The sequence below is a fragment of the Salvelinus fontinalis genome, chromosome 29 (assembly GCF_029448725.1).
Source record: "Salvelinus fontinalis isolate EN_2023a chromosome 29, ASM2944872v1, whole genome shotgun sequence".
Lineage (NCBI taxonomy): Eukaryota > Metazoa > Chordata > Actinopteri > Salmoniformes > Salmonidae > Salvelinus > Salvelinus fontinalis.
Window position 1 is genome coordinate 24,122,056 of NC_074693.1, and position 17,382 is coordinate 24,139,437.

Here is a 17,382-nt window from a genome sequence, read left to right on the forward strand (position 1 = left end):
TTGGAAAGTGTTCAGACCCCTTGACTTTTTCCATATTTTGTTATGTTACAGCTTTTTTCCAAAATGTATTAAATCATTTTTTCGCCTCATCAATCTACACACAATACCCCATAATGACAAAGCAAGAACAGGTTTTTAGAAATGTTCAATCATTTATAAAAAATAAAAAACTGAAATATTATATTTACATAGGTATTCAGACCCTTTACTCAGTACTTTGTTGAAGCACCTTTGGCAGAGACTACATCCTCGAGTCTACTTGGGTATGACGCTACAAGCTTTGTACACCTGTATTTGGGGAGTTTCTCCCATTATTTTCTGCAGATCCTCTCAAGGTCTGTTGGGTTGGATGGGGAGCGTTGCTGCACAGCTATTTTCAGGTCTCTCTAGAGATGTTCGATCAGGTTTAAGTCCGGGCTCTGGCTGGGCCACTCAAGGACATTCAGAGACTTGTCCCGAAGCCACACCTGCGTTGTCTTGGCTGTGTGCTTAGGGTTGTTGTCCTGTTGGAGGTTAACCATCGCCCCAGTCTGAGGTCCCGAGAGCTCTGCATCAGGTTTTCATCAAGGATCTCTCTGCACTTTGCTCCGTTCATCTTTTCCTCGATCCTGACAAGTCTCCCATTTCCTACCGCTGACAAACATCCCCACAGCATGATTCTGCTACCACCATGCTTCACCGTAGGAATGGTGCCAGGTTTCCTCCAGATGTGACGCTTGGCATTCAGGCCAAAGAGTTCAATCTTGGTTTCATCAGACCAAAGAATCTTGTTTCTCATGGTCTAAGAGTCTTTATGTGTCTTTTGGCAAACTCCAAGCAGGCTGTCGTGTGCCTTTTACTGAGGAGTGGCTTCCGTCTGGCCAATATCATAAAGGCCTGATTGGTGGAGTGCTGCAGAGATGGTCGTCCTTCTGGAAGATTCTCCCATCTCCACAGAGGAACTCTAGAGCTCTGTCAGAGTGACCATCGGGTTCTTGGTCACCTCCCTGACCAAGTCCCTTCTTCCCCGATTGCTCAGTTTGGCCGGGCGGCCAGCTCTTGAAGAATCTTGGTGGTTCCAAAATTCTTCCATTTAAGAATGATGGAGGCAACTGTATTCTTGGGGACCTTCAATGCTGCAGACATTTTTTGGTACCCTTCCCCAGATCTGTTCCTCGACACAATCCTGTCTCGGAGCTCTATGGACAATTCCGTAGAGATTGAATATGTCCGTGAACACATCAGCCAGCTGGTCTGCGCATGCTCTGAGGACACGGCTAGGGATGCCGTCTGGGCCGGCAGCCTTGCGAAGGTTAACACGTTTAAATGTCTTACTCATATTGGCCACGGAGAAGGAGAGCCCACAGTCCTTGGTAGTGGGCCGCGTCGGGGGCACTGTATTATCCTCAAAGTGGGCAAAGAAGGTCTTTAGTTTGTCTGGAAGCAAGACGTTGGTGTCCCTGACGTGGCTGAGCCGTTGAATTGTGACTACACTTTGTCTCTATACTGACATTTCGCTTGTTTGATTGCCTTGTGGAGGGAATAACAACACTGTTTCTATTCGACCATATTCCCAGTCAACTTTCCATGGTTAAATGCGGTGGGTCGCACTTTCAGTTTTGCGCGAATGGCGCCATCTATACACGGTTTCTGGTTAGGGTAAGTTTTAATAGTCACAGTGGGTACAACATCTCCTATGCACTTCCTTATAAACTCACTCACCGAACCAGCGTATAAATCAATATTATTCTCTAAGGCTACCCGGAACATGTCCCAGTCCGCGTGACCAAAACAATCTTGAAGCGTGGATTCCGTTTGGTCAGACCAGCATTGAATAGTCCTTGTCACGGGAACATCCTGTTTGAGTTTCTGCCTATAGGAAGGGAGGAGCAAAATGGAGTCGTGTTCAGATTTGTCGAACGGAGGGCGGGGGAGGCCCTTGTATGCATCACAGAAGTTAGAGTCGCAGTGGTCCAGAGTTTTGCCATTACCAGTGCTACAATTAATATGGGGATAGAATTTAGGTAGCCTTGTTCTCAAATGTGCTTTGTTAAAATCCCCAGCTACAATAAATGCAGCCTCATGATATATGGTTTTCAGTTTGCATAAAGTCCAGTGAAGTTCCTTGAGGGCAGTTGTGGTATCAGCTTGAGGGGGGGATATACACGGCTGTGACAATAACCGACGAGAATTAAATTGGGAGATAATATGGTCGGCATTTGATTGTGAGGAATTCTAGGTCATGTGAACAAAAGTCGTTAATCGTGAAACAATTTCAGACAAAGGATCCGCATCGGGAACGTCGTATTCCTGGTCGTAGTGCTGGTAAGTTGCTCTGATATCCAATAGTTCTCTCCGGCTGTATGTAATAACACTTAGGATTTTCTGGGCTAACAATGTAAGAAATAATACATAAAAAAACTAAATACTGCAAAATTTCCTAAGGACTATAAGTGAGGCGGACTTTTATGTCGGCGCCATCTTGTACTGCCCCAATAGGTCCACAGACGATGCAATCACCATCACACTGCACACTGCCCTATCGCACTTGGACAAGAGGGATACCTATGTAAGAAGGCTGTTCGTTGACTACAGCTCAGCATTCAACACCATAGTACCCTCCAAGCTCATCATTAAGCTTGAGGGCCTGGGTCTCAACCCCGCCCTGTGCAATTAGGTCCTGGACTTCCTGATTGGCCGCCCCCAGGTGGTGAAGGTAGGAAACAACATCTCCACTTCGCTGATCCTCAACACGGGCCCCACAAGGGTGTGTGCTCAACCGCCACCTGTACTCCCTGTTCACCCATGACTGCGTGGCCATGTACGCCTCCAACTCAATCATGTTGTTTGCAGAGTTTGCAGATGCACATTTGTGGCCTGCTGGAGGTCATTTTGCAGGGCTCTGGCAGTGCTACTCCTTGCACAAAGGCGGAGGTAGCGGTCCTGCTGCTGGGTTGTTGCCCTCCTACGGCCTCCTCCACGTCTCCTGATGTACTGGCCTGTCTCCTGGTAGCGCCTCCATGCTCTGGACACTACGCTGACAGACACAGCAAACCTTCTTGCCACAGCTCGCATTGATGTGCCATCCTGGATTAATTGCACTACCTGAGCCACTTGTTTGGGTTGTAGACTCCGTCTCATGCTACCACTAGAGTGAGAGCACCGCCAGCATTCAAAAGTGACCAAAACATCAGCCAGGAAGCATAGGAACTGAGAAGTGGTCTGTGGTCACCACCTGCAGAACCATTCCTTTTTTGGGGGTGTCTTACTAATTGCCTATAATTTCCACCTTTTGTCTATTCCATTTGCACAACAGCATGTGAAATTTATTGTCAATCAGTGTTGCTTCCTAAGTGAACAGTTTGATTTCACAGAAGTATGATTGACTTGGAGTTACATTGTGTTGTTTAAGTGTTCCCTTTATTTTTTTGAGCAGTGTATTTATGTTAGCTCACCACAATATCCAAAAACACACCGCCATTTTTCCACCGCAAAGGTAGCTTTCACAAGACCCACAAATAGAGATAAAATTAATCACTAACCATTGAACAACTTCATCAGATGACAGTCTTATAACATCATGTTATACAATACATTTATGTTTTGTTCGAAAATGTGCATATTTATAGCTACAAATCCTGGGTTTACATTGTGAATACGGCGCCAAAATGCACCAAATTGTCCGGAGAAATTTTGGACAGTCACGTAATCTAACCAAAGAACTCATCATAAACTTTGCTAAAAAATACATGTTGCACAGCAAACTAAAGATACACTGGTTCTTAATGCAACCGCTGTGTTAGATTAAAAAAAATAACTTTAGTACAAAGTACAGCATGCAATAATCTGAGACAGCGCCCAGCCATTCTCCGCCATGTTGGAGCCAACATATTCCACAAAAATACGAAATAACATCATAAATATTCTCTTACCTTTGATGATCTTCCATCAGAATGTATTGCAAGGAGTCCTAGTTCCACAATAAATCGTTGTTTTGTTTAAGAATGTCCATTTCTTCTGTCGAATTAGCAACTTTGGCTAGCATGGTGGAGCGCACATGTCCATGAATTCTTGGCGCATGGAACGAAAAATTCCAAAAGTCACAATAAACGTTGAATAAACTGGTCAAACTCAGTTGAAAATCCATCTTTATGATGTTTTTCCTCATATGTATCCAATAACGTCCAAGACGGAGCATTTTGTTGTGTCTACCTAACGCATTTCAGAAAAGAATATGGTGCTCTCTGGTGCGCAGCTAAATACTGCCAATAGGGCGGACCTGTCACTCCAAAAGCTCTCATTCGGTCTCACATCAAGCTAGACACCCCATTCAACATTCTACTGCCTGTTGACATCTAGTGGAAGGCGTATGAAGTGCATACAGATCCATAAATATAAGGCAATTGAATAGGCAAGACCTTACACAGACACCCATTTTCAGAATTTTCACTTCCTGTTTGGAAGTTTGCTGCCAAATGAGTTCTGTTTTACTCACAGATATAATTCGAACAGTCTTAGAAACTTCAGAGTGTTTTCTATCCAATAGTAATAATAATATGCATATCGTATGATCTAGAACAGAGTACGAGGCTGTTTAATTTGGGCACGATTTTTTTCCCAAAGTGAAAACAGCGCCCCCTATTAAGAATTAACACCCCAGCCATCCTACAATCTAAGCTTGATGCCCTCAATCTCACAGAAATGATCAATAAACCTACCAGGTACAACCCCAAATCCGTAAACACGGGCACCCTCATAGATATCATCACTGCCTCATTGCCTGCATCCGTAATGGGTCTGCGGTCAAACAACCACCCCTCATCACTGTCAAACGCTCCCTAAAACACTTCAGCGAGCATGCCTTTCTAATCAACCTGGCCCGGGTATCCTGGAAGGATATTGACGTCATCCCGTCAGTAGAGGATGTCTGGTTATTCTTTAAATGTGCCTTCCTCACCATCTTAAATAAGCATGCCCAATTCAAAAAATGTTGAACCAGGAACAGATATAGCCCTTGGTTCACTCCAGACCTGACTGCCCTTGACCAGCACAAAAACATCCTGTGGCATACTGCATTAGCATCGAATAGCCCCCGTGATATGCAACTTTTCAGGGAAGTTAGGAACCAATATACACAGGCAGTTAGGAAAGCTAAGGCTAGCTTTTTCAAACAGAAATTTGCATCCTGTAGCACAAACTCAAAAAAGTTCTGGGACACTGTAAAGTCCATGGAGAAGAAGAGTACCACTTCCCAGCTGCCCACTGCACTGGGGCTAGGAAACATTGTCACCACCAATTAAATCCACTATGATTGAGCATTTCAATAAGCATTTTTCTACGGCTGGCCATGCTTTCCACCTGGCTACCCCTACCCCGGTCAACTGCCCTGCACCCCCCACAGCAACTCGCCCAAGCCTAAGTCCATGGAGAATAAGAGCACCTCCTCCCAGCTGCCCACTGCACTGAGGCTAGGAAACATTGTCACCACTGATTAAATCCACTATAATTGAACATTTCAATAAACATTTTTCTACCGCTGGCCATGCTTTCCACCTGGCCATGCTTTCTACATCAATGATGTCACTCTTGCTGCTGGTGATTCTCTGATCCACCTCTACACAGACGCCACCATTCTGTATACTTCTGGCCCTTCTTTGGACACTCTGTTAACTAACCTCCAGACGAGCTTCAATGCCATACAACTCTCCTCCCGAGGCCTCCAACTGCTCTTAAATGCTAGTAAAACTAAGTGCATGCTCTTCAACCGATCGCTGCCCGCACCTGCCCGCCCGTCCAGCATCACTACTCTGGACGGTTCTGACCTACAATATGTGGACAACTACAAATACCTAGGTTTCTGGTAAGACTGTAAACTCTCTTTCCAGACTCACATTAAGCATCTCCAATCCAAAATTAAATCTAGAATCGGCTTCCTATTTCGCAACAAAGCATCCTTCACTCACACTGCCAAACATACCCTCGTAAAACTGACTATCCTACCGATCCTCGACTTCGGCGATGTCATCTATAAAATAGCCTCCAACACTCTACTCAACAAATTGGATGCAGTCTATCACAGTGCCATCCGTTTTGTCACCAAAGCCCCATACACTACCCACCTCGAGTGTTGCTTTTGCAGTATGCTTAGGGTCAGTGTCCTGCAGGAAGGTGAACCTCCGTCCCAGTCTCAAATCTAAGGAAGACTGAAACAGGTTTCCCTCAAGAATTTCCCCGTATTTAACGCCATCCATCATTCCTTCAATTATGACCAGTTTCCCAGTCCCTGCCGATGAAAAACACCCCCACAGCATGATGCTGCCACCACCATGCTTCACTGTGGGGATGTTGTTCTCGGGGGGATGAGAGGTGTTGGGTTTGCTTCAGTCATAGCGTTTTCCTTGACGGCCAAAAAGCTAAATTCTAGTCTCATCTGACCAGAGTACCTTCTTCCATATGTTTGGGGATTCTCCCACATGCCATTTGGCGAACACCAAATGTGTTTGCTTATTTTTTTCTTTAAGCAATGGCTTTTTTCTGGACACTCTCAAGTAAAGCCCAGCTCTGTGGAGTGTACAGATTAAAGTGGTCCTATGGACAGATACTCCAATCTCCGCTGTGGAGCTTTGCAGCTCCTTCAGGGTTATCTTTGGTCTCTTGTTGGTCTCTTATTTTTTTATAACCCAACCCTGATCTGTACTTTTCCACAACTTTGTCCCTGACCTGTTTGGAGAGCTCCTTGGTCTTGATGGTGCCGCTTGCTTGGTGGTACCCCTTGCTTAGTGGTGTTGCAGACTCTGGGGCCTGTCAGAACAGGTGTATAAATATTGAGATCATGTGACAGATCATGTGACACTTAGAATGCACACAGGTGGACTTTATTTAAAACCTGTTGAGGACAGAGGGCGCTGTTTTCACTTTGGGGGAAAATCGTGCCCAATTTAAACGGCCTCGTACTCAATTCTTGCTCGTACAATATGCATATTACTATTACTGTTGGATAGAAAACACTCTCTAGTTTCTAAAACCGTTTGAATTATATCTGTGAGTAAAACAGAACTCCTTTTGCAGCAAACTTCCTGACAGGAAGTGGAAAATCTGAAATCGATGCACTGTTCTAGGTCCTGCCTATTAAAGTCCTTGATATGTATTAGTTTAGATGCACTTCATACATCTTCCACTAGATGTCGACAAGCAGTGAGAGAAGAAATTGAGTGTGTAACTTGATCTGGGGTCGAATAATAGCTCTTGGCATGACGTGTCACCAGTTTCCTGTTTTCTGGAGAGCGCGAGAAGGGACCTGGATTTGCCTTCTGATAAGCTGTCGTTATGGACGACTAATATCTCCGGCTTTGATTTTATTTGATACATGTGACAATATCATCGTAAAGTATGTTTTTTCAATATAGTTTAATCAGATTATTGAATTTTTTTCGGGAGTTTTGCCGTGTTCCGTTCTCTGAGTTTGTTGACGATGGAGAGATTCGCGCCACTTGGCAAGTGTGCTTGCTAAATCGAGAGGGAAAAAGGCCGTTCTAAAACCAAACAACGATTGTTCTGGACAAAGGACCCCTTGTACAACATTCTGATGGAAGATCAGCAAAAGTAGGACCCATTTTATGATGTTATTTCATATATCTGTCGTACATGTGAACTAGTAGTTTGCGGCCAGGTTTTGGGCACGCTCTCGCCATAACGTAAACTGCATATCGTAATGAAGTTATTTTTAGAATTCTAACATGGCGATTGCATTAAGAACTAGTGTATCTATCATTTCCTATACAACATGTATTTTTTAGTTATGTTCATGAATAGTTATTTGGTCAGAAAATATGTGTCAGAAAAAGTGTCAGAAAAATATCTGGACGTTGTGGGAAAAATATGCTACGTTAGCACAATGTATAACCACTGATTTCAGCTCTAAATATGCACATTTTCGAACAAAACATAAGTGTATGTATAACCTGATGTTATAGGACTGTCATCTGATGAAGCTTATCAAGGTTAATCAAAAATTATATATCTTTTGCTGGTTTATTCGCTGTCGCTAACGTGCCTATTGCTATCGCTAACGTGCCTTGATGAATGAATGCGGTAGTGTGGTAGGCTATTGTAGTAAGCTAATATAATGCTATATTGTGTTTTCGCTGTAAAACACTTAAAAAAATCCTAAATATTGGCTGGATTCACAAGATGTTTGTCTTTAATTTGCTGTACACCATCGATTTTTCAGAAATGTTTTATGATGAGTATTTAGGTATTTGACGTTGTTGTCTGTAATTACTCTGGCTGCTTCGGTCCTATTTGTGACGGTAGCTGTGATGGTAGCTGCAATGTAAAACTGATTTATACCTCAAATATGCAAATTTTTCTAACAAAACATAGATTTATTGTATAACATGTTATAAGACTGTCATCTGATGAAGTTGTTTCTTGGTTAGTTTGGTTGGTTCTTGGTTAATTAGGTTGGCTTTGTGCATGCTACCTGTGCTGTGAAAAATGTCTGTTCTTTTTTGTATTTGGTGGTGAGCTAACATAAATATATGTGGTGTTTTCGCTGTAAAACATTTAAAAAATCGGACATGTTGACTGGATTCACAAGATATGTATCTTTCATTTGCTGTATTGGACTTGTTAATGTGTGAAAGTTAAATATTTCAAAAAAATATCTTTTGAATTTCGCCTTTTCAGTGGAATGTGGGAGGAGTTCCACTAGCGGAACGCCAGAGCCAGACAGGTTAACTAATTATGTGACTTATGAAGGTAATTGGTTGCACCAGATCTTATTTCAGGGCTTCATAGCAAAGGGGGTGAATACATATGCATATGCATTTATTTTTTATTTTTTTGAAACAAGTAATTTTTTTCATTTCATTTCACCAATTTGGAATATTTTGCGTATGTCCATTACATGAAATCCAAATAAAATCCATTTAAATTACAGGTTGTAAATTAACAAAATAGGAAAAATGCCAAGGGGGATGAATTATTTTGCAAGGTGCTGTATGGGCTTAAAATAAGAAGACACCTGCACCATTCCAGATATATAGAGATGAAATGTATTCAGTTTTGAGTTTGCATCCCAATATTACACTGAAATATAAAAAGAACCTTGGTATACAGTAAAAACACATGATCATGTTTATTAATAATGAAATTATGAAAAATATTAACAACGTTCCACCCATGAGGCCTCTAGTTCATTTGACTGAAGGAAAGGAGTTCACACTATTATTGCACACAGAGTCCATGAAAGTTATTATGTGACTTGTTAAGCAAATGTTTACTCCTAAACGTATTTAGGCTTGTCATAACAAAGGGATTGAATACTTATTGAATGAAGACATGATTTGATTAATAAAACAAAATGTCTAAAAACATAATTCCACTTTGACATTATGGAGTATTGTGTTTAGAAGAGTGACAACAAAAATCTCAATGTAAGACAACAAAATGTGGAAAAAGCCAAGGGGTGTGAATACTTTCTGAAGGCTCTGTATATATCTGTTGTGGTCCATTATCTTCTTCCTGGACTTTAACCACACGGCCACACAGACAGGTCTCTCAGATTACAATCTTTACGAGGTAGAGTAGACGAATGCATGGCCAAATCAAATGGATGGCCTGACCTGGATTGGTTCTGAAGGTCAGATTTTACACCTAGAGGCCGTTACTGAGTTGCAAAGCAGTGGTGTCTATCTTTAACTGATTGGCATGGCCACCACACCTCTGGCCTGTTTCTGATTTTATCAGCTGCTTGCTCAGGTAGGTCCCCGCCTTGCTATGGCAACAGTGCTGCTCCAAGAGTACACACTTGCATACTGAATGTGTTTGCTTGAAACGTACTGGCACGTCTTAATGGAACTTTGAAGTTCACAGGGAGCAAAGAAACAAATCAGGTCTTTGGAGTACATTGGTCAACCAGCAAGTAAACAGGTCATTCTACTTGTAAGTCATGTTTAGTGTTCCTGTGTACTGTAATGTATACAGGCAGACTGTCTACTCTTAGTGTTGCCAGGCATTACCATTACGTAAAATAATTTAGCTGGTTATAGAGTCAGTGACACAACATCCCTGGCTTAGCCTTACAATACTCTGTCTTGTACTGCACAGTCTTATGAGAACCAGCATGCTCTATCAAGTCATTACTAACATTCCTGGCAATGGGAACATCTCGTAAAGGAAAATTCCACCCAAAAACTATATTTTGGTATTTGTTACATTAGTCCATTGTTGACATAGTCCCAAATGTAAATGTCAAAATGCATAATACGGGGATGATTTCTGTATTTTGAAAGTTGCATATCTTGATTGCTGACAAGCAAAACATTTTGGGACTATGTCAACAATGTACTAATGAAACAAAAAACAAAAGTTTTTGAGTGGACTTTTCCTTTAAATGGTGAATAGAGGAACAAGTTAGCATAAAATTGCAGGGCATTTCCCTCCCTTACAAGAGTGGATAGTTTTTCAGAAAGTCCATTCTACAAGTTATTCATCTGGATGATATCTTTAGCCATAAAAAGAGCCTGTCGTTAAGCAATGCACAATGGAGAACAATAACCATAAAAGGACTTTTTCCTGTTAATGCATTTCAAGACTTTATGCTCGAAATTGACTGGTAATTGTCTCGACTATCAGATTATGTTCATCAATTTAGCTAACTATGCATGTTGGTTGGTGATACAAAATAAATTCTGCATAATAATGTTAACTCATGAATTGCTCAGAGATCTCATCTACTGTTATGCGTTCCTCAGTGATCAATATTTTTGTGTGGCATATTTATTTTTTTAAAGCAACCCAGCTAAGGTGTGCTTCCTGATTTGATTTATTTCATTCATGATTGCATTCGACAAGACTGAGTTACATTTAGACAAAACACAAGATACTACATTCAAATACTTCCTTCAGCAAGTCAAGCAGCAGAAAACGGTCTACTTCTTCATCAGTAAAAAGGTGGAGAAGGCCGTATTTGCTCATTTGACTCAGATTGGTTCTAAATCTTTTGTTCTGGCAGCTTGGGAGGCAGCTGTGGAGTCGGGAACACTATGTTCTCCATTTGGGCAGATGCTTTCACACTGAGCTCCTTCAGCGCCCAGCCATGCCCCCAAATCCCCTCCCTACTCTCCCTCTGCCTTGATAGGAGCTGGGCTGGGCTGGGCTGTTGTTTTATTTATTTTAGCAAAAAAACTGGATTGTTGGTTAAGGGCTTGTAAGTAAACATTTCACGGGAAGGTTTACACCTGTTGTATTTGATTTGAGTCGGTGAGTAGGAGCTTGGCCTCTCCCCTGCCTTGGACAGACTGAGCATGATCAGTATGCCTGCTCTGTGCAGAACATATCAGAGCGGAGTGTTGGAGATTATATAACAGGCGAGTGGGCGTGGAGCCCAGCTGGCTATGCTAGGGGCCAGTGTCTGACACAGAGTGTCTCTCACAACACACTGGCAGCCCACTCAGTCCTGCGCACAATGACGGCCCACTCAGCCCTGCGCACAATGAAGGCCCACTCAGTCCTGCACACACTGACGGCCCACTCAGCCTGGCGCACACTGATGGCCCACTCAGCCCTGCGCACAATGACGGCCCACTCAGCCCTGCGCACAATGACCGCCCACTCAGCCCTGCGCACAATGACGGCCCACTCAGCCCTGCGCACAATGACGGCCCACTCAGCCCTGCGCACAATGACGGCCCACTCAGCCCATTGACATCCCACTCAGCCCTGCACACATTGACATCCCACTCAGCCCTGCACACATTGACATCCCACTCAGCCCTGCGCACAATGACGGCCCACTCAGCCCTGCGCACAATGACGGCCCACTCAGCCCTGCGCACATTGACATCCCACTCAGCCCTGCACACATTGACAGCCCACTCAGCCCTACTGCTCTATCAGCTTCATCTAATTAGATCAATAAAATATCCATGTTCTCACTGGTATTGTGTACCTACGTTCATCCTATGTCAATTCTGTACTGCATGTGAGGTAAATATACCAGACTACAGTAGATACACATGGAATGTATTCTGCTTTTTAAACTCAGTATTTCTTGGTATTTCCCAGGGTTATCTTTGCCCATCACATACAGTATATCATTAGCACAAATGTCTTTGTTTTCTACTAGGAATCAGCTTATAGTAATTGTCAGGTAAGTGTTAAGCATCAGTTTCTCTGGCCTTTCAACCCCATGTAGAGGATGCTTATTCTCAGTGACAGAACCTGGGGGATGCACAGATAGATTAATTGGCTGAGTTCTCCACAGGTCAGTGCTTGCATCCATCACTGGTGGGGCAATTTCATTTAATCTGATCTGCAAAACAAGGACAACACAATAGCAACGTGTGTGCTCTGTGCAAGTCAGTGACTCCACCATGAACTCTCCAACAAGACCTGAATTCTCGCTGCAGCCTCACTTTTCCCTTTGTAAGATAATCCAAATAGGTCATCAAGGGAAGAGTTGTATTCTAGTCCTTATATTCTAGGAAACACAATCAAGTAATTTAAAAGATTTAAACCACCATGAATAGGTTAGCTATTAGAGAATAGAATGCTATAAGTAGCAGGTGAGATTTTAAATAAATGTGGGCAATTTGCTCCATCAATACGTGAATGAAATACAGTTCTAAAGTTCAACAGTGTATCTGTGATCCATGACCTGCTGGTGGTGTGTTGTAAAAATGTCTAGACTATAGACAGTCAATTGCCACGTGCACAGTAGGCTATCTGAATGCAATAGTCTGTCCAAGGCCGGTCAATTACAGTATGAAATCTGATGTGGAAATATATGTGACATGCCGTTACTCTCCCTCCTGAGTCTCCTGATATATTTAGCCCTCCGAAGCTTAGAGTATGTGTCCGTTAAGTCAAAGATACTGTTGCCGCAGATTAACTAGCTAGCATTGGAGGTCAGAGTATTAATACCTGCAATGATGAGCAACAGTGTCACCTGTGCATTGCTCAGCATAACTGTATAGTACAGATGTAGGATCTTAATTTGATTACTCTTTTGTTGCTGAGAATTTCCCTGCACAACAGGAAATGCAAACTTGCAGCGTATTTGAGGTTTAAAAAGGGTTCTAAAGACTTTGCCCTAACTAAAAATGTACCAACCCTTACAAAAAAAGTCCATTAATTAAAATCCACATAATAAAAAATTCCAGTTGCTGTAGGATTATTTCTCTGCTGTAGCAAACGGTCTCAAATTCAAGATCCTATATATGTAGTTGATACTCTATAATATTAAATATTTCTGAAACAATGAGGGTGATGGACAAGATGCTTTTTATGCTTCCATATGGCCTATACCTGTCTGGAAGTTCAAAACAACTCCTTCATACAAACCCTTAGATGAAATGGCAAAAGATTAAAGTGATGTTACAGAGGTTTTGTATAATTTTTGCCAGGGGTTTTGAAAGTAGCCCTCACAAGCCAAAACAGGTCCCTGAAATTGTCCACAACTGTGTACAACGTCATCCATTTCATATGATATGTTACATCCTGCAAAATGGTTATGTAACAAATGTGTAAGTGCTTAATGAGATAGTTCACCAAAATTACAAAATGACACCTTGGCTTCCTTACCGTGTAAGCAGTCTATCTATGTACAAGGTATGACAGCAATTCATGCTTTGGTTTTATTTCCCTGCCACTGTTTCCAAATGCTAATGTTTTAGCATTTGTGGCACAAATCCCATTCAAATTATGGGACAGATATTAGCATTTCTTGCGCATACTGTCTAAATCATCCGAAAGTATATAAAGTTGTTTGTGAAACTAAACCTAAGCATGGATTGCTGTCATACGTTGTCCATAGACTGCTTACAAAGGTAATAATATGACATTTTGAAATTTAGGTCAACTACCCATTTAAGATCCTGTTCAATCTCTTTAAGTATATTTTTAATTGGAATAATTCGTCATGTAATACATAAGAATAAGACAGCAATACGCAATTGCATTAGAAATCATGAGTCAAGGAATAATTTTGACTACAAATAGAACTTTCACTCATGTTCTCGTTTGCTAGGTTTTAACTTTCACATTCATGTTCTCAATTGCAGACTGGTAGAGTAAAATGAATGTCTGAAAACCAAAGAGAACTGTACAGCATCTTAATTAAAGTGTCTGCTCTGGCATATTTAAGATTCTGGGCAAAATAGAGTGGTTCTCAGCAGAGTGATATGGTAAGTCGAGTATCTAGGCTGAGTTCTGGAGACAAGCCAAGTGACTGGGACTCCCCCTTTGTGGCTTTCAAAGAAGACTGTTGCATAACCCAATGCTTGGTGAAAAAACTAAAGACAACCTCCTTGAACCTTGAAAAAGGAGGCAAAAGGGAAGGATGGTTTGGGTAGAGGAACATTTGGGGAAAAAATATTTTCTTCTAGTGTGGAAAAACATGCAAATGTTTCTGAAGGAATGGACAACAGGGCGCAGTTGCAGAGAAAGACTCCTAACATTATAATATTGTTCGCAGAGGTAACAGTAGAGTGAGTGTGTATGTTTTAAATGTAGTTAATACATAACTCATTTGTGATCGCCACACCAATTGGAAAAAGAACATGGGACCAGAGCCCTGTCTTTTCCTACCAGCAATGACTTTGCTGATAACTTCTTTAATGAGGAAAAATGTACTTACTATGACTGTGATGTGTGGTTGTCTCACCTTGCTATTTTAAGATGAATGCTCCAACTGTAAGTCGCTCTGGATGAGAATGTCTGGTAAGTGACTAAACTGTCAAATGTAATGTAAAGTGTTATTTTGATGAGTTTTGATATTATCAACTGTTTTCTTAGTTGGAATCTCAGTTTAATTCTGAGTTTGAATATAAGTAGAAATTAAACAATTGCATTGATGTAACAGTCTGTTGTCTGCCTCCCCCTAAAGCTTGACTCATGTAATCCCATCATCTTCTGTAGAAAAGCTATTTATTCTGCATGTCCTTTTGTGTCAACAAGGTCCGCATACAGGAACAATGCAAAAACACTGTGCCCTCTGCGCTCTCCATTCTTCCTCTTTACCATGTTACTCAGTCAGTTGGTCTTTGAGAGACTTGCCCTTGTTTTAAACCAATCAAAATCCACAGCCTTAAAACAGCTGGCCAATGAATGCAGCAGGATCCCAGGGGCTCGGTGAATGGGTGGTTCTCAAATCTGAATTCATGTATGTGTGTCATGAGGCTCAATTTACAGGGCTATAAGCAGCCGAGCCTTCCAACCTTGTCAAAACATTCAAATGGATGTGATTTTTGACATCCAAATGACATATTTTTTATAATAATTTCCACAGTATGGCTTGTGTAAATATTTACAGTATGATTGTACAGAAAACCCCTTCAAATATGTTTTGAGCAGCTAAAACAAATATCACACATCATCATATCATTGCATGTACAACAAGAAGCCTAGACTAGGGTTAACTCTTAATATCTGTAAGGAACGTACATTCTAGAAGGAATTGACTGATTCTAGCTCTGCCAGACTGTGAGTGCCTAAAAATGCTGAACTGTAGTAACCTTGGGGGTTGCAAAGAGTACGTAATGTACAATGGGGCCCACAAGGGCTGGCTCTTTTGGTATGTCCGTGTGTCATGTTTCAGCCACGCTGGTTGCTAAATCTGTGTGTTGAACATGTACACGCATGACATGTAGGCCTAGGCTTTCAATTCTGTTCCATATTATTGTGATTGGTGTGTCTTGTAATTTATTTTATATCTTGTAAAGATTATTTTATGTCTTCATGAAATATGCTATCGTGGCTTAATTGTAAGTCAATATTTCCTGTATTACATACTTGGAAACCTGAACAGGATGACATCCAGGAGGCTGTCAGCCGCTCCAGGCTTTTGGAAAAGCACGCTTGGAGACTGTGAGATGAACACGTGACATGACATGAAGCTATTAACGGGCAGCTATACCCTGTTACTAGAAAGCTTCCAAGCAAACATGATATATATAACTATTTACTTTCTGAAAAAAGTAAGACAGATCAGGTGAAGGCACACATTCAATTTATAGAAACACTGTCTCAATTGGCTATCCTTTACTTTTGATTTCGGGGATCCCCCATTCTGCTACACCAGGGTTCTAACCAAATAATGTAAGAGCGCTGCGCCAACTTGTGGACCGGCTGCGCAACTGCGTCACTTTATTTATTATAATAAAATGCAATTTTTTGCACGATATATTCAGCAGCACCACCTTGTTAAAAAATCCTGGGGAGAACCCTGTACACTAATGACAGAGTTAAATTCAGCCTATGGGACAGCTCCAGTCCGATCATTCTACACTGAACAAAAATATAAACGCAACATGCAATAATTTAAACAATTTTACTGAGTTACAGTTCATATAAGGAAATCAGTCAATTGAAATAAATTCATTAGGCCATAATCTATGGATTTCACATGAATGGGTAAGTGCACAGCCATGGTTGGGGCTGGGAGGGCATAGGCCCACCCACTTGGGAATCATCCCCAGCCAATCAAAATGAGTCTTTCCCTACAAAAGGGCTTTATTAGAGACAGAAATACTCCTGTTTCATCAGCTGTCTGGGTGACTCATCTTAGATGATCGGGCAGGTGAATAAGCCGGATGTGGAGGTCCTGGGCTGGCGTGGTTACACGTGGTCTGCCAAATTCTCTAAAACACCGTTGGAGGCGGTTTATGATAGAGAAATTAACATTCAATTCTCTGGCAACAGCTCTGGTGGACATTCCTGCAGTCAGCATGCCAATCTGTGGCATTGTGTTGTGTGACAAAAATGCACATTTTAGAGTGGCATTTTATTGTCCCCAGCACAAGGTACACCTGTGTAATGATCATGCTGTTTAATCAGCTTCTTGATATGCCACACCTGTCAGGTGGATGGATTATCTTGGCAAAGGAGAAATGCTCACTAACAGGGATGTACAGTGCATTCGGAAAGTATTCAAACACCTTGACGTTTTCCACATTTTGTTACGTTACAGCCTTATTCTAAAATGGATTAAATCGTTTTTCCCCCGCATCAATCTACACACAATACCCCATAATGACAAAGTGAAAAATAGGTTTTTAGAATTTACTAGACCCTTTACTCAGTACTTTGTTGAAGCACCTTTGGAAGCGATTACAGCCTCAAGTCTTGGGTATGACGCTACAAGCTTGGCACACCTGTATTTGGGGAGTTTCTCCCATTCTTCACTGCAGATCCTCTCAAGCTCTGTCAGGTTGGATGGGGAGACCTATTTTCAGGTCTCTCCAGAGATGTTCGATTGGGTTCAAGTCCAGGCTCTGGCTGGGCCCCTCAAGGACATTCAGCGACTGGTCCCGAAGCCACTCCTGCGTTGTCTTGGCTGTGTGTTTAGGGTTGTTGTCCTGTTGGAAGGTGAACCTTCACCCCAGTCTGAGGTCCTGAGAG